A 19,543-nucleotide genomic window follows, 5' to 3' on the forward strand; every position below is an offset into this window, starting at 1 on the left:
TTATGTGCCTGCCATCCTTATGGCATATCTGAGACGGGGCACCAGACAGCCTTTACCCCCCCCCCCCCCCCACCCTTTCTCCCACTCCTTCTCGTCCGCCTCCTCTCGCCCTTCTTTCCACGCCCACATTTGCCATCCAGTCCTCCAAAGGGTCCAGGTGGCATGTTGCCCCGCTCTCTTGTCAGAGTTGGGACAGAAAACAAAAAGGGTAGTGAAGAGAAACAAGGATATACTCCATTCCACATCCTGCCGGGAGCCTGCAATACTTCCTGTGCCCACAGACTTGTTGTTGTTGTTGTTGTTGTTGTTGTTGCCTGGATGACTGTTTCACTTTGAGCAAGAGGGTTGAGAAGTAAATCCTCTCCAAATCTTGGAACTTCTCTGGCTTTTGGTGTGGTTCAGGGGACCTTGGTACGTCTCTCTCACACACACACACACACACACACACACACGCACACACCTAAGATGCTGCACTGCTTCTCTCAGAGCTCCCTGCCACTTCCTCCGCCCGCTTCCTCGAAAGCACTGGGAATGCCACCGGATCTAGCAGAGACTCACGCATGCACACGTTTGGATTTAGCACGAACATGCACTCGCCGGTCGTTGGAAGCTGCGGGAAAGCGAATAATCAATTAAGTATTGATTTCTTGTACGATTTTATAAATTTCAAAGACAAAGCGGGTAGCTTAAGAAGCGCCGCGAGCAAGAGGAGCCGCAAATTAGCCAATAAACACAGACGGGGGGAGTAAACGAAGGCGAACGAACGAACCGTCTGTCATTGCGTTGATATGCTTGTTTTTTGTGCCCCTCCAGATGAATGAACGCCGTATGTGACAAGGGTTTCCTATGAAGAAGAAGCAATGGCAAATGGGTGAGCAAGGGTTAAAAGCAAGCGCTCCAGGAGGAGAGAGAGAGAGAGTGACTGAAGGACTTGGTAATTAGGCGGTCTGCAACTCATGCCTCATCAGTATGCGGAGTATGCAAATTAAACGTCTGGGTCTTTATTTTTTGTGGAGGATCAGAAGGCAAGCACTGCAGAGAAGAATTAAAAGCAATTATTCTCGCCATGGAATGGCTGATATATGCAAACAAGGAATGGAGAGCAGAGATATACAATGGACTCCAGTGTAAGGACAGTTAAAGATAATCACACAAGTACAGTCATTCCTTCTTCGCACACTGGGAGATTCTTCTACATTCGTGCTGGAGGTAATGAGTGGAAAAAAACGGCAATCAGACATGCACATTCGTTCCCCATTACGCCTTTCTTCGCATATTGATGCGCTGCCTCATGGATGATCATTACCTTTTGGAATATTGCACCGCGAAACGAGCCTTGGAATAAATGAACAGAGCGAAGGATGGGAAAAAGACAACAAAGCGGAGGTATGCAAAAGCGCTAATGATATTCAGAGCGCTGACTGCGTGTCATCTGCATGATGACAACGGCAATTACAATGAACCATTGGCTCTCTGCCACAGATAAGTAGGAGAGAAGGATATTGACAACGAGGAGGGGGAAGCAAAAAGTAGTCCCACCCCCCTTTCTTCTTAATGTGCTGCTGATTTGTTGACTCGACGCCGTGGATTTACAATAACGATAACAATGAGGAAGATAAAAACACAACCACCCAAGCTTTGTCCCTCAAATGGAATAGAAGGCCAAAGGTGATAAAGTATCCCTCCATGTTGAAATAATGGCTGCCAAGGATGGTATTCCATTTTGCCCCGTTAGTTCTGATGGCATTCCTTCCCGTATCAACCACCGCCACAACGAAGCTGTCGGAAACCACAAACGAACAGACACGCACAAAAAAAAACACGGCACAATTTTTTTTTCCACAGTGCCGCCCTCTCCCCTTCCTCATCACAGTGCAAAATGCCTCCCATCACCATTTTGCATATTCACATGCCGCCCCGCCTGTCACAAAGGACTAAACAGCCATATGCAAAGCAGTCTGGCATCCCCTCTTACATAGCAATGAGGGGAACACTCTATGAAAGAGAGGAAGGGATGTGGGGTAATACATGATGGGGGGAGTAAGTACATGAAGATGGTGACGGTGGCGAGGGGGGCAGTTGGGCCACGGGGGATCTTGTTGGCACTAAAAAGCGACACGTGCGGTGATACCACTCCCACTGCGCAATGACAAAAAGGCGGGCGTGGGAAAAAACGAGTGGAGGGGGGATGAAAGGGACGGGAGTCGAAGGACGAGGGCATGTTGGCACTAAGAAGGGGGCACGTGTTGCCTGAGGAGGGGAGGGGGCGACTTGGGTTGGTAAAACGCAGGGGGTGTTTGATAGAAGTGCAGTGTTAGACAGGGTCTAATTTTTCCGGCGCGAAAAATTCAAGTTGTTGACAAGTTGTTGGGGCTCACTGACTCCTTGCACCAACAGCAGCAGAGTGAGTGGTCGGTTCACTTTGCCTACAAGAAAAACAAACCAAAAAACGCTGATGCCGCTGATGGAAAGTTTTTGCAGTTTTGAAACTGTGACTTTTTAAAACCTTGAAACTAAAAACCGGCCCATGCCTAGCTGGAATCATCGTTTATTTTGTCACATCATGCCAACTGGCACTACATAATGACATCCAATAAAAGAGCTTTATCAAATATGGTGCTTTTAAAATTTGATAGTTTAGTGTTGATCGACAGTGTGAGAAAGGTATTAATTTAACAATATCTTTATTATTGTAGTAGTAGCTTGCCTTGGTGTACAACAGTACTGCACGATGCAGAGCTCTTGCTGATATTTTTCTCTCTCATGTAAATAATTGAGGGAACCAAAATATTAGACACACATTACGATGCAGGACAGTTCTATCTACACCTCTGCAAACTACAACCAAAACAGCGAAAACATTGTTAAATAAATACCTCTCTCAACATTGTTATCTTTGCAAATCAACAATTGTTGATACAGCTTCTGCATTGGTTATCAATATATTGTGAATGTGGTCAGAATGTTTTGGCTGGTTGTTATAGGTCATTGAATTGTCATTGCACTTTCATTTTAATCTAAAAAAGAAAAAAAAATGGTGTAAAAAATCTGTAAACAAATCAGCTTTTGTCATTGCTGTCTCATGTGGTGAAATGTGTCATGTGTTAAAATGTTGGATTGTTGAATTCTGATTCATGTTATTTTCCTTAAATACCTGGAAAACCGAAGTATATTTTTGCCAAATGTATTATGCATACCAAACTTGTAGGAAATAATACAAAAGGCTTGAGTACATTAGTTACAAAAAAAGAATCCAGTAGTTTTTAGTTAAACTCAGTGAGTCATCAGTGGCACCAGGCATCAGATTACTCTCAACACAGACCAAAGGTTCTTTAAAGGCCTTTTAGTCAGCCACGCTAGCATAACAGCTAATTTACAGCAGACTCATTAGTGCAGCATTAACACAATTTCCTGCCGATAAATCGAATTTGGCAGAAAGATCATGACCATGGCAATAATAAACAAGCTTATACAATAGTTCCTAATGGCAGTTGAGGCAACTTAATGCTGTTCGCAACGCCCCAATATAGCAACAGGGGCTATTTTCAATACTCCTTTTAACATAGATCATTTTGAGATAAGTGCCAAGATTCCCTCTTTCTTTATTTTTTCTCCAGTTTGTCTCAGGCCTGTACTATGACAGTGGAAATCTAATGTTTCATAACTGTCGGTGCTAGAGGGTTGTATGAGTAGCCTGAGGTTGCTGTGCTGAACAATAAACCATAATTTGATAGATGAGAAATTACTATGGTCCGTACAAGGGCCCTCACCCCAGGCAGGGCAATAATGCGCCAGATGATGTGTCACATTTTTTCTATAATAGCAAGAAAAATAATAATATTGTTTTATACTTTCTTCATCGTGTGTATATGTTTTGAATGTAACTCTTCTTACTGTCATTTATAGATAAAATGACAAGGAAATGCTCCATGCACTACATTGTGAGAGTTGATATTCAAAATATAAGTTACTTAACAGTAGGTTGTGAATAATAATCGATTGATCGTTAAGAGTCGACCATAGTTAATTCATTGTGTTTTGAAGCAATTTAGGCCAAATTTGGTATATTATTTTGCTGTAACCAGCAGGGAACTGTTGAGTCTTGCTGAACTAGTTTGCTGTCTGAAGAAGGCCAACATGATATCAGCTACGGGCAGTTGACTTACATCCGTGTAATGGCAACTCCTTTGGGCAGCAGATCTTCTCCATTGGGAAGAAACAGAGAGAGGGCGAGAGACAGAAACAGAGAATCCCATCCACCCACCCATCCATCCATCCATCCATTTGTATAGCACTTGTCCTCATTAGGGTCACGGGTGAGCTGAAGCCAGCTGACTTTGGGATAGAAGACTGGTTGCCAGCCAATCCCAGGGCACAAAGGGCTGACAAACATTCATACTTTCATTCACACCTTGGGAAAAGCCATTCAAGAAGGGGGAGAACATGCAAACTCCACACAGGAAGACCAGACCAGAGATTTGAAGACTGGACATTAAGAACTGTGAGGCAGACATGCTACCCAGTAGTCTAATATGCTGGCGAGGGAGAGAATTCCAACCAGTTATATAAATATATATATATATATATATATATATATACAGTATAAATATCACCTGCCCACCTGTGCTACGACCTATCTAGCCTTCCTACGTTGGCCAGTATATTTCCCATCATTTCGAGCGTAGCTTTGCCGTGGGGTCTGTGTGGAAATGTTTTTGGTGACACCGTGGCTGAGAACGATTCACATCGACCATTAGCGGCCCTGAAGCATGCTCCCGCACCGTATCATTTGTGTCAAGCATACGCTTGGGCGCAAGGTGAGTGACTGACAACCACGTGAATAAATGTAATCGCTGAAAACTAGTGCTTGAGTGTAAATTAGTGAGCAATGTTAACAGCATGCATGACAGGACGTTTAAAGAGTATTTAACGCAGATGTATTAAAGCTTGCAAAGACGGGCACCAAGTTGATCGCGCACGCAAACAGATGTGGAAGCTGATCTACGAAACGGGCCCAACCAGGATTGCGTCTGCCAAATGAGTTAAATTGCCGCCCAGTTCTTTTCGTGTGTTGTGCGAGGAGTATATGCAAATTGCGCAATGTGATTTATCAAACCTGAGACAAGTTGCGATGGCTGATTGTGCGTCTTTAAATAGCACATCTTAAAGTCAGGTGAAAACATCCAAAGAGACAGACAGACATGCTGAAAACAACTTTTGTTTACAAACAAACATGTAATTCATGGCAACTTAAGAGGTAATGTACACATTAAGGAACAATGTAGAGTGAGTTAGTATTATTGTTATTATTATAATGCGCCACAGTTCCTTCAGATCTTCAGATATGGGCTTTTTAATACATTATATGTGCCATGAAGTAAAAAAATGTAATTTGTGAGGCTGCTATGGTTTTTTTTTTTTTTTTTTACTTGTGGAAAAACAGTAGTGTGTATCAGAGCCCTAATGCTAAGACTAATACATTATTGTGAACTACAGTATGTTAGCTTGCTGTTTGAATTCTACAAACAAACGTGATTCTTAATTCCTGCTGAGAATATGTGCTCACGGCTTTGCTAATATTTTTTTAAACTTACATACTACAATTATAAAGAGCACTTGTGCTTTGCAGGTTTTTCCTATATAGTAATAATAAAGCGCTGATTGATATATAGTATACTGTATCCAATAAGTGTTTTGAAATATGTATAGTAAGATGGTTTGATATAATGTTCATATTTTCTTGTTCATTTTGTATTTCAATATGTTAATTATTTATATTGATGGATAAAAGCCGGGATTATTTTAAAGTTTAGAATGAGTGAATTGGACTGATTATTAATTTGCATTTTTACATCCCCATGTTCAATACACTATTTATGGACATAAAAACTGGCAAATTTGGCAATTTCTGACCTTTGTATGACATTTTGAGATTTTGGTGGGTTTCAGAGTATTTTCAGATTTCATATAGAGATCTGGCACTCTTTATACACTTATTGCAGGTTGTGTTTGATTGAAAAACATGTCAGAAGATAGGCAAAAATGTTGATCAGTTTTCCTAAAGTCAAGCTAATGTCCAAAAATGTCTTGTTTTTGAGTGAAATGAAAGTGAAAGTTTGTCTACTTTCATGAAGGCCTAAGGAAAGCAGAAAATATTAACATTTGTGTGGCTGAAATCAGAGGCTTAGGCCTATTTGAAATGACATTTAAAAAGTGGTTCAAAACCTTTGCACTTCCTTTCTATTTTGTGTTCAATACGCTTGCTGGCAAGAATGTTTTACTAAACTGTTGTGTTCAGCGTTGCCATTGTTCACTGATCTGGCTACTTATGCTTTACTGTCATTGTGTTCTACTTCAATCCCGGGGCGGAGCCAAGAATTTTTCAGTGGGGCGGCCCAACAGTCAGCATGGTGACCATGAAAAACAATCGTCACGGTGGGAAGGGGGGACTGATCAAACTTTTTGTCCCTTAAAAGGCATTTGTCAAAGGAGGTGATGATCGAAAATTGGCCATTGAGGTGATGATCGAAAATTGGCCATTGATTTAACACGCACTGGGTGATGGGGGGCCACCCTTTGACCATGGGCGGCCACAGCCACCCCTGCCTCCGCCCCTGCCTCAATCTGAGTGACAGTTTGGTTATTTAGTTCTTTCTCGAGAGGATGATCATTTGCTCATAAAAGTTGGCTTGCTCCTGAACAGTTTGTCCCCCAACTTCTGAAATGATGGCTACGCCCTTGACCACTTTTACACCCGTTATCAACAGTATTCTCAAATCTGTTAGTGAGTGAGCACGCAATTTAGCGTCCGCTATTTGGGATCTGTGTAAAAGCTCTCAATCTTAGTAAATCATGTGCAACACATCCACCAAGAGCTCTCGCAATCTGGTAGAGTAAAGTCTCAATTTAAAGCCGGCTTTTTAGGATCTTAGTAAATCAAGCGCAGTGTGCCACAGTCGTGAGGCAAGCTTTGCTAGGTTATGGGCATCTACGGCTGTGTGTTCGCTTGACCACAAGGGCACTGAGATGGTCATTTTGAGTGAGATTTGTAGTTAAGTCAAACCAACTAATGTATTTGTCAAAAATAAGCATATCAACATAACTGCAAAGTACAATTAATATCGCATTAACAAAAAAAAAAACTGTTTCAGGAGTACTGTTTCAGTGCTGCTGTTTTGCTAAGCAACTCAGTTAGGCCACAGAATCTTATCTGCCAGGAGAATTTATGTTGTTTTTTTGCACAGTCAATTTCTTCTTTGTTTGGCTGTATTTGATGTCCAAGCACATCCCACTAAAGGAAACATTGTGCCCTCCTTTTGAAGCCACTGAAGCTCACATCCTCAGGAGGTGGTGATGTCATGTGAAATGAATGGCGTTTATTCCTCAGTAATTTTACAATCTTGCCATGAAACCTTATATCCTACCCTTTCCCTGCACTGAGCATCAACCCCCCTTTTCTTCGAACAAGAATGATGTGATAGATGGTGAGAAAGACGTTTCCCCCTTCTTCCCCTTTGTTCTGGTCAGTGGGCTCATGCAATGTTTATTAGATTAAAAGTCACTCACTGCAACGTCAGAAAGGGTGGGAAAAATGCAAAAGCTATCATTGGCTGTGGCAGTGTCTTCACTGCAGTTCTTATTTTTTTTATTGCAAATTGAGACCAACTCGCGATGGAAGGCAGTAAGAGAGGGGAGAAATAGATGCGTCCATGATTTAAAGCACCAGCACGCAGCACAGCATTTATGATCACAACATGCGTTTGACAATCAAAGTGACTCCGGTGGGCCTTTTGGCCGGATTCAAAGTGTTTCAAAGTGATGCCAGACTACATAGACATGAATAAGAATATGCACGCAGTATATGGCATTCATAAACGACAAGGGAAGTATGGGTACGGGAGTTCATCCTTCACACACACGTGAATTGTCACAGCAGCCTGTTTGATGTGCAGCATAGTGGGGGTTGATTGTTGCCACATTGTGACCGGAGTCATTCACTCCCACTGACAATCTTATCACTGTTCCTTGCACAGCAAAGGCCTCAATTCTATCTAATCACACCGAATGCTCAAATAAAACTATATGACCTCACCGTGTAATTGTAAATCTGAGAGAAAAGAGCATCTCGTAGTATTTACTGATGCCATCTCCATATAAACGTTACTGCTTTCACTGTAAGCTTAGTTGGGTCAGGTCTTTATTGTGATTCAAAACAAGTGACACACAAAAATAGGTCTTTAACAGAAGAAAAACCTACTGAAATAAAGTGCTGTGTCATTAGGTTAGTTTGTGGAACGTCTGAAGTTGAATGCTTCTGAAGTCTTTAAATTCTGAATTGGCACCAAAAATCTAGAAATAATCTGCCTCTAATATAAAACGCAACTTCGAGGTTCAAATTTACTTGATAATGCATCAGTGGATTAACTGTGGGGATGCATTTTGCATTTTTCTTTTGCTTTTTTTTGCCGCACATATTCCAAACAATTTAACCTTCATCATCCATCGTTGTTCAGATTTTGTTGTTTTTAGGTCTTAACATTGTCATGTTTTACACTGATAAAAATGTTCATCAAAAATTGTGCTTTCATGAATATTATTTTTTAATAATGGCAGTTTGACCGTGGAACAGACTGTGTGTCAGTTTCAGTGATTTGTTATCAATATGTTTTGGAAATACAGTCCCCAAACGAATCGTGCTTATCCTTAAAGGTTCCGCACAATGGCCCATACTCTCTTGTTTGTGCACGAGTCCTATTTTACGTGGCTGGGCTTGCACTCTTTTTATCTGTAGGTATTCTCTCATCCAGGCGTATGGCACAATTCCACCGCATCTAAACTGGGAATGAAAGAGGTGATATTCACTGACATTGCAGGAAATCCTGGAAACATACTTTTCTTGAGACTTGGCAATGTCATTTCAGTTCATAAAAAAGTTAAAGCACACTTTTGAATTTGAAAATGCCTTATTATGGGGCAGTGTTTAGCAACCGTGGAACCCTGGTGGTCTGTGGTGCAATTCCAAGGGGTTCGTGAAAATAAAATACTTATTTTAAAAAGAGCCTATGACATTTATAGAGAGAGGATTGTTTTACTCAAATGTGACAGATCTACTGTACCTATCTACCTAAACTACAGAGTGTACAGGACTTTTTCCCCCCTCTGATTCCATCTGTTTGTGTAAGTGTAATTCATTGCATTTTAATAAGGTGTCTCGCCTACATTTGCATTGTTGAAGTCAGGGAGTCCTCGGGGTCAGTCAAAAATGTGTGGGGGTCACGGACCTTAAAACGATTGAGAGCCACTGATGTAGGGGATGCAGTGTGAAGTTGGCCTGTCGCCAGGACCTGCGGATCACTCCGGGCACTTTAAAGAAAGTTATTTTTTTCAATATACTGCATGAAATAAATCCAATAAAAGTAATGTAATCAGAATACTGGGCTTATGACTGATTGCATGTTTGGAGGGACATCAAAAAAGGTTTGCGCCTACCGTGCTCTAGATATTTAAATTGAATAGCTTGATACTTTAATAAGCTCAAGCTCTGGTTAGGCATGAGGGTGATTGGTCGTCTGGTTGGAGAGGTGCTCCCCCAAAAGAGGGCACAGTTGAACGATCGCCTCATGGTCCAGACAAAATTCTTGAATACAAACTTAAGTGAGCCCAAGGAAGTCCAGACACTGCTGACATACAGTATGCCCGGTTGCCCTCCATTGCACTGTTCTCACACTGTCTTTTTCTCCCATTCGTTCTCTGATAAACAGTCTTTAACTTGAAGGCTTTAATCCAATGTATAGGTGTAAATCAAGTGAATGAAAAAGGGAGAAAAGTTTACAAACATTTGATAGCTTTCTTGAAATCTCTTTTACATTATTATTATGTCTGGTGTAAATTGTCAGTGCATCCAAATCGCAGTGCAATATGATGTCATCACTATTGCTACCTTTTCCTCTTCCAAATTTAACCTCACTCACGTTGTTTCTTTGACATCTGTGTGACTCAAGCAACTGAGTTGGGTACAGTCGATGATGTGTGTGCACAATCAATAGCAATCGCTTCCTCTTTGCCTTCAACCATCAGCTGCATAGTCCACCTTTCATCAGGCCAGACCATTGATCCTCCGCTTGGTAGGGGGTCCTTTCACAAGGCTGCCTAATGTCCTTATTGTCCTGTGTGTGATGACGGGATAATTAGCATGTGATTAAGACAGATGGATCAAGCTGGGTGGCGACAGACCTGTCACACTTTAAGGAGCTCATAAGAGTATAGATCGTGAATGTGATACCTCATGGAAAGCTGGATCTACATTGGAGGAAATCACATTACAATATGCAATAAATGTGCTCCAGTCAACTGACGTTTAATGACATTTCAGAATTGAATGTTCAGATTTCCATTCCCGAGTCGGTGTGTGTAGGTCGGGAGGGCATGAGGACTAAAAATCCCAAGGTAATCTGAAGCACAAAGCCAATGTCATTAGAGACATGGCAGGACATTATTCTAAAATGGCAAGTGAGGCAGTGCTGAGACAGTAGATAAGGTCCAGAGAAAATGTGGAGTAAAAAGGAGAGAGTGAACGCTGGAATTTGTCATGGCCAGATAAAAACAGGCAAAGGGGCAGACTGGAGGACGCTGTGATAGCACTGTTTTGTTTTTTTTTCCCTCTTCCACTTTCCCCCTCTTCCTTTTTTCCTGCCATTTTCCCTCACTCCCCACTCCCCATTTGAGGTTTATCTGACACACGATGAATACAGCAATTTTATCTGAATAGACAAAGAAGCAGTGAAATGCAGGCACACTCTGACGCTTGACCTTGAAGGATGAAAGAAAAGACACAAAGGGAGGAAAGACAGATGACCATGATCATCATGGCTTCTCATCTAATTATCATTGCACTAAGGTTTGTTCATATTTGTGTAGTCATTTAAATCTGAGATAATTATCACTTTTTGTTCTGGAGCGATTGGCTGGCGACCAGTACAGGGTGTACCAGAGTCAGCTGGGATATGCTCCAGCACGCCCGCGACCCCAGTGAGGCTAAGCGGTACAGAAAATGGATGGATGTTACGTCCTGGAGGCTGCGGGAGAACGTAGTAAGTTGCTGTTGAGGTAGGCAAGCAAAAAAACAAAAGGTATCAAGATTTGGGAGCGCAGACTAAGGCACAAAAGTGTTCCTTTTGGCATCCAAATATATAATGGCATCATCTAAATACTTACTGTTTGGTTTCTTGAATTGTGAAAGTCATCGGATTGGTTTTCTTGCAATTCAACGGCATCACATGCACATCATACCAACGCAAGTGATAAAGAGGTTATACAGTATGTTAAAAATAATCAAGCAGAGCCTTTGGAGCCAAGGTTGCAGCTGTCAGACATCAGCTGTAGTACATGTAGTGAGCTTAACACTCTCTGGCACACCTTAGCTTTATGGTCTGCAGCTGTACATTGGAGTGGAACAGGGTTATATGTGGCCCACAGCTGGCATCTGTTCTCGAGATGCCACATAACCTGCAGCGCAAACTTGACTTCTGACCATATCAATTAACAGATATGTTCTGACTTTGCTACATAAAAGACGTAAATAAATAAATAAGATTTCCCTCAGAGGGATCTACAAGGCAATAGTTTTGCACAAGGAACTATTCCAAACTTTTTGAAGCTGCATGTTAGCAATTTTGAATGTCAGAAAGTCTCTGTGTCTCTGAGCTCATTGTGGGAACAGGAAAGCAGTCATTTCACAAATTTTGGCTGAGGATCAACGAGTATTCCAGTGACACCATGGGAAATGAAGCCATAAAACAAAGATTAGAGGAAACATGCATGATAAAATAAAGGTTTCCAAATACTTATACCTTTGTTTACATTCGGAGATTGAATTTCAAATTATTATTTTTTTTTGGGGGGGTTGTGCACACATGAATGATTGTCAAATTGTTTGAACTAAGTTATTGGAAAAGAAAATACCAGAACTTCACAGAAGAGGATCGAAACATGTTGACAACTGTAAAGCTAAACAGTGGTCATGATGCAAAGTGGCAATTTTTTTTAATGCTCAGTCTACAACTACTAGCTCCAGCACTGATCAATTCTAGCTTGTGGTCGAGCAAAGTGGCCTGTGACGTTTCCGCATTAGGAATGAGCAGAAGGTTTAGAATTCAGTTGATAGTCTCAAATTGATTGTTGATTAATCGCATCTTGAAAGAAGTGAGACAAATTGGAGTGCACGACTTGAAGAGGCGTGTTGACGTCAACCGTGGGATGTTGAGCTACTGTGCATCCGAATAGGAGTTCAAAACATCCAGGTGGGATTCTCCCACCACATATTCAAAAATTATATTAAAATGTAAACTTAATGGATTAATTGCTGTTATTCATGTTTTCAATCGTTGACCAAAGTCCTATGTGGTCACCGTCACTAGGAGGCACAACTTTTCCTCCGTTTCGCTCTGTAGCTGATTCATTGTACCCCCAGTTGTGAATACAGGGCAGTATCTAAACATATAATTAGAGCTTTGACTCGCTGTCTAAGTCCCTAATCGCTATTCGCATTGACAGTAACGAATGACTCGAGAATCACAATCGAATCGTAACCCCTTGGACTATTCCGAAATAAAGACATGCCATTGCCCGACAAATGAAAAATCAGATTTCATTATTTGACAACTATCTATAGCCCTCGAGTTAAGTCCTGGTCACAGTTTTTTTGGGGGGGGTCCCAGATTTTGTCACAACACTAGAAAAGACGCATTTTGGCTGGCGTGAGCAAACACTTTGCCCTCCACAAAACGCTGTTGCCAAAGCGCTTCTTTTTAGTTGAAAATGGATTACTTTAACCAGGATATCTCACCGCATCGTGGCCGTGGTCTGTTTCAAGCCAGTCTCAGTGACGTAAAATGCGTAAATTCACGTTGGCTACTACATCTGCTTATACTAAACCAGCTAGTTGGCTTAGCTGCTAGACAGCGGTCATGGCTAATGTACAACTGCACGTGCACAGTAAGTCAAAATGGTGGCAGAAGTTGCCGCATGGCTTTGCAGCATTGCAGCTCTTGTCAAAATTAAACTTTGATTCGTTTTCATTCAAATGTGAAAATTATGACTCGGGATTCATTTTTTTCAAGGGAACTCGTGAATGAATCCGAATTGGCACTCATTCGTTCGTAGCACTGTATATAATAGATTGAATGGAAATGAGGGAATTTCTAACTATGGTGAAATAAGGACACATTTTGTTTGTCAGATATTGTCAGTTGTTACCTTTTATATTAACTTTGATTTGAGGCCCTATTACAGGTAAGTCTGGATCATTGAGAAAATGTCAGTACCCCCTCCCACTGTGTATATAATTTAAGTCTTTTGATGAAGGCAAAGTCTTTGGCAGAAATGCGGAGTGGCCTAAAAGTAAACTTTTTAATTTGTTATCTCTGGCTCCATCTTCAATGTATTTGAATTAGCAAATGAAGAAGCCTCAAGTGAGTCTATTTCAAATGTACTATGTTAAGCCGCTCGATATACTGCTTGTGCGTGGATTTGCATTCAAATTAAAATTTTCAAGGACTGATATATCATATCGTGGATCAATGCTGTCCTAGATGCAAATTATGTGTTTTTAAAGATACAGTATATTTTCAATAGTAGTGAGACCGTTTTGTTTTTACTTTCTTTTCTTCGAATATATAACTCGTTTCATTAGAAAATCGAGCTGTAGTAAATATCAATGTCTGCACTGCTAAAAAGTGAATAGTTCTATCCAGACAGTGATCTTTTAATCTGCTAATGTGAGGGCAAGAATAATCCCACATCTGGAAGTTCTACCGCAGTACGTAATTGCTCCCCCAATCCCTTCAGTGCCTCAGAGAAAAAGAATGACCCGCATTCAGTCCCTGTGCGACAACATTTAGAAGGCATGAAATTTGGTTAATTTCAAATGACTTGATGTTTCCAAACCAATTTGTTTTTTTTCTGGGACTGTTTATTGACATTTCTTCTAATACGACGTCTGTGGCACACATTTCACAAGTGATGGATTCATAGTTTTCTTTTCTATGTTCATCTCTTCCTCCGTCTTTTCCTCATTTCAGTCTTGTGTAGGATTTCATCTCGACAGGTGCTTCCTGTCCGCACTTTGACGTGAAATTAAACACAAGTCCAGATGTGAAGTTTGTGTGTTTCGGTGGCGACAGAAGGAAAGCATGTTTCTTGTGCCCGGCCATTTAAGGAAAGTGGCACAAGAAAAAGGTCGCTGTCAACTTTCCATGAACCATGTCGCGCTTTAATCTAAATGTTTTATTATGTATTTAACTTTCCTCAAGCCATGATGTGTTCCAATGTATGGCTGCTTTATCTTAACGTCAGCATCCATTCATTTGATTTCTTTTCAGCTTCAAAGTGAGTCCAGGTTAATGGCATCACAATGCGCCTTTTCAAAGACCAATTAAATGCAGTCGTTTTTCAATTCTTCCTTTTGCGTTTGACGTCCTTGTCTTGGATGCAGAGAGAGAAAGAAACCTGGGGAAAAGAGAAGCATGAACAGAAATGGAAAGGTCAAGAGTGATGGATGCTTTGTGTGGGTCTGTCATTCCCAATTACTGAACTTTGCCTTCTAAAGCATCGCTTAGCTGCATTTCTCATTTCTGCCTTTCTGACTGATGAAGAACAGGCTCTGACTGGGGGGCACTGCGTGCTTTAAAGAGCGCCCCACTAGTCGGTCGCTATTTACTTCAGATGCAACACAGTGCAGCAGCCACTCCTCCGCTATTCCACTGGAGCTTTCTTGATCAGTATGTCACCAAATATATATGTTTCCCTTTGCTTTCGTCTGTTATGGTAAATATACATAAATGTTTCTTTTAGCTGTCAAAATTTGTAAATAACACCGCTGGGAATATTTTAGAAGACTGTACAGGAAACACCTGTTTTCACCCGAACCTGGTGGAATTGTGGACAAAAACAGGTAATTCCGAAAGTCCAAATTCCTAAAAATCATGACATGTATGTAATGTATGTCTTTGCAGCAACATGTGGTTAAAATTTTGGATTATTAAGGATTATATTTAAAGGGATGGGAGAATCTCAAGTGTTGTATTAAGCGGAATAATGCAGGGCAGATTAGCCACTGAGGCGGCGGTCTGCATTATGTAGCTCAATTTCCCATAGCTGGTGCCGTGTTGGGCTTCCTTAAATAGAGACGGAGCTAGGTGTAGCTGGAATGTTGTTTAAGTTTGTAGTTTAGTTGGTCCCCTCTCATCTTGTTCTCCTGGTTAGTTATTGCATGTCCTCACCGGGTGAATTCCCCCCCCCGCGAACTCCACACAGGTGAGGCCGGATTTGAACCCGGGTCCTCAGAACTGTGAGGCAGATGTGCTAACGGGTCATTCACCGTGCCATCAAGATAATGGAAAAAAAATAAAATAAAAAAAAAATAAGCAGAGGGAGTATTTCAAACTCAGCTTTGTTTCTAAATACCATATATACGTTTGAAGATAATTACTGAAAACATCTGCAAAGACTGAGAACAATGTAGGACTGAATTGTTAAGATATAGTGTTAAACTCTTTTTCAGTATTTCATTTGAATGATTTTTAGCTTCACTCAGTCTTTCAAACGCATAACTCCTACTGGCAGCATTATTCTGCTCTAAATAACACTGACATTGAAACAGGAGTTCAGAACATTCAGAGAGAGGTTCTTTCACCCAATTTGTGGTATTTACAACGGTCACACACTTTACAGGTTCAGAATCTACACAGCCAGTGTTTGTTGCCCTTTTAAGGGAAAAGTAATAGCGAGGTGAGGGACAGGTGCTATTGCAGGCAACTAGGTTAATCTCTCCTGTGCTCCGTCAGCCTCCTTGCAAAAAACTTTCAAAAGTGTTATGTTGACTAGCTGCGGCACTGTGACACTCCACAGACATAGGAGGAAGAGGCGGGAGGGGAGAATGAAGCTGAATTTGATACAGAGCAGAAGCTGCACCCAAAACTGTGAATGATAATAAAAATAAAAAAAAAAAACAGAATCTTCCACCTACTATCCTCATTTTTCTTCCCTCCGGCTGACTATATTAAAATTATAATACATCTATTTTCTGCTCGTGAAAACCTCCCTAAGTGTCCCGATAAAGGTGGAGGTGCTTTGTGAGGTCGGTCCGAGGAGAGCTTTACGAGACAAGCTGTGCTGATATATGACTCGTAGAGACTCCATTAAAACCCTGGGCCCGCGCCATTCGGGAAAATGGAGGGCACTCATGCTCGGGTCACAGGACATCTATAAAATCAAACTTTTTCCTAATATCTGCTCATATATCAACAGTTTTTTTTCCCTCCCCTCCACTTACACTTGAATTTTAAACAACAGGGCTCTGGTTGAAGACGATCATTTTTCAAGAGATGCTGGATTTTTAATGTGCTGGGGGTGTTGGTACTGGGTGATGTTTTGCCTCTGATAAATGTATCTTATCACTATTGCAGAGACACAAAAGCCATGATCTTTGCATGGCTCTTTTTTCCCTTTACACTTGTCATTCCATCCCACTTTTTAGGGGGACCGTTGTTAGGATTGTTCGGTTCCTGTCATCATGACAACATACAATAATTTTGTATTCAAAATAATGCCTTCTTCTTAAAATGTTTTATTAACAGTACAGGTGGTTTCCGAGTGTCATTTTTACATTATTGACAATATGCACACAAGAAATCTTGACAATTAATTATTCATTACAATGACATGTGGTGATAGGCGGTTCAAAATGATTTTTTATTTCTTTTTTTACTACCATTTGGGTTTACTTCTGAGTAGTCACTATAGTGTACTAAACCGTGTTGTCCCGTTTTATGATCCTACTATATACCCGTAAACCTTAAATGCGCATCGTTTCACATCTCCTCCTTCTTCTGCGTCTGGGGCACGCTTTCCCCTGTCCTCTTGTGTCTTCAAGCTAAAGTGTGTGTCCTGTCTGTCTACCTGTGGCTCCCAGCTCCCTAGGGGACCATTTCCAGGCTTCATTTGTTTGAGGGCTTTCTAATCTGGGGACCAAGACAACCTCAGTCCACTGTGCCCTCGTCAATCATCGCTGGAAAGGAACATGGAGGAGGTGAAGAAGGCGCACAGAGGAGGGAGAAGACTTGAGGTGATAGCGTGATTAGTTATCAGTCCACCCTCTTGCCATCACCAGCCATGGACCATCTCGCTCTCCTTTGGCCAATACCTGTATGTGCTCCTTGCTGTCTGTGCATTCATCTTACCATCTTATCTCTGTGTCCCTTCTTACTCACCCCCCTCTGCATCCTGAGCGCCAACCATCCCTCTGTCCGTCGGTCTACTTTTCTGTCTGTCTGGTTGTCTGACCTCAGCCTCAACAGTGGTCCCTTTTATGACTGCGGACAAATGAGGATGACCTTTTATTGTAAAACAAACACCTGTGGCGAGGGATGAAACTGCTAGTGTTGAAATTAATAGCAGCGAGAACAGAGGGAGAGTTTGAGCAAGGGTGGGAGGCTAAAAAGTTTTTGAAGTCGTCATAATTATCAAACAGTGTTTGCGTCATACTAGCATGAACACCGTACAATAATAAACTCCCCTACCTGGCGAGCAAATATTGATGAACTGTGTGGAGCGGACCTCTTAAATGTGCACCGGACCCATCAGTGTGAGTGCATGAATTATAAATGGCTTTGACAGCGGAAGCCGGAGAAGACAGAGTATTATTGTACATGAAGGTCCGTTCTGATTTTGATTATTTTTATTCCGGGGGGCTCACAAAAGGCCAGCAGACTGTTGGTGAATATTCAAAAAGGGCAGACTTTGATTTGGGCTCTAATAGCCACTTCAAACAGGTTTGGACAGACTGGAGGCAGGGGAGGGGATGCCGCTGGTGTTAAAGGACAGGAAGACAAAAAGGAGCCAACATGCATTTTACAGGTAAAAACTTGCCGTTGTACAAGCATAGACATATTCATTCATTTATCTGGAATCCTGTAGATGAAATACTTACTATGTGCAAACTTGAACTTCATTGTCGATTTTTGACAATTTAGACTTTGGTAGATTTATTTTTGTATTTATATAAAATACTTAACTATTTCCTCCTAATATAATTCCCAGGTGAGAAATAATGAATATTGTATGTGGCATTTGAAATGAGGCTGTTCACAACGTCTCAGATGGTATACCGATATGAATATGAGCGTATTTGTAGGGTCAGGGTCAGGGTCAATAATTCGGTGGATGTTCTCTGCGCCTTTAAGGGGGCCTTGTGTGATTTTGAAATCAATGACGATTCAGCTCTTTGTCTGATTATGCCTTTCTTTCCTGCAGCAATATTCATTTATTTTTCACATTAAATCAGGTTTCTTTTCTTGATGGTCTTACCCCATTTTCCTCTCAAAATAGTTGCAGAATGGCTACTGTATGTTTTACAACTTGGTTTATTCCTTTTTTAATGAAAACATGTCTGTGGTCAGGTTAAGGCAGTGTATGGTGCATCCTTGTCACACCAGGACACTTCGTCCACTGGAACTGACAGGTCCAGCCACTCGCTCCTCAACTGTTGCGAACAGAAAGCATTTCAAGTCAGTCGAAACTGTAAGTGTTCCAGTTGGGAATTAGATGGTCAGCTCCGTTTTAAGGCCGGTTTCTTTACCTTGAGGCCACAAGGATCACACCAACAATTGCCTGATCATTTTAACCAGCCTAATGTCAACCAATTTTAATGTCCTCCTGCTTTCCTGGTGTTTATGGGTACAAAGCATAACTTGATTGCAGGGGAGGCTTAAAGTAATGTGCCCCCCCCCCCCCCCCCCCCCTAAAATGTTAAAATTTGACCATCAGTAATGTAACTTTAAAGGGTGAAATGTTTTCTTTTCATTATATGGGCCACCTTATTGATTACATTATTCTCTTCATTAGACTATTGTTTAAATCACAGGTGTCAAACACATGACCTGGGACCCAGATTTGGCCCTCCATGTCATTTCATGTGACCTGAAAAATCTTTGCTGCAATTTTTTCTGTTCAGAAATAGCCATAACAATGCTACTACCCAGATCGCATAGGGAATATTGTTGTGCAATTATTAGGGTTCTCACACAGAACATACTAGGTAAGACAGAAGAAGTGTAACTCCCTCGAGCTCTGGCCACATGCCCAGTCCGTAAACAAACAGTGGCTAGGAGATAAAAAACAAAATAGCACAGAACAAACACAACTTCCACTGGCATCTGACAAGCCTCTTCCAACCAATTTGAACCCAAAAATACAACTTAAAGCCAAAGTATGTACTGAACTGTGATTTTTGACGTACTGCTATGACCCTTACACATTTATGTGGTTTTCACCATTTTAACTCGCCCCCTGACCACCATAACTACAATGTGACCTGCTGTGAAAACAAGTTTGGTAGCCCTCGTGTGTGTGTGCATGTGTGTGTAAGTGTATGTGTGTGTGCGTGTGTGTGTGTATATACATATATATATATGATAAATGATATATATATATATATATCACAGACACACACACATGCACACACACTTTCATTCCCATTCAGACATTC

The 19,543-nt window shown here is 41.3% G+C and overlaps 1 long non-coding RNA gene across 1 annotated transcript in view; it reads left to right on the top strand.

The window, feature by feature from the left end:
- LOC133470457 (uncharacterized) overlaps window positions 1-9,280 on the top strand; it is a 54,860-nt gene extending 45,580 nt beyond the window's left edge. Inside the window, exon 3 of the long non-coding RNA XR_009785985.1 lies at window positions 814-9,280. This is a non-coding gene — a long non-coding RNA (uncharacterized LOC133470457). The remainder of the gene's footprint in view (window positions 1-813) is intronic.
- The last annotated feature ends 10,263 nt before the right edge of the window (window positions 9,281-19,543 follow it).

Source organism: Phyllopteryx taeniolatus, chromosome 20 (genome assembly GCF_024500385.1).
Source record: "Phyllopteryx taeniolatus isolate TA_2022b chromosome 20, UOR_Ptae_1.2, whole genome shotgun sequence".
Lineage (NCBI taxonomy): Eukaryota > Metazoa > Chordata > Actinopteri > Syngnathiformes > Syngnathidae > Phyllopteryx > Phyllopteryx taeniolatus.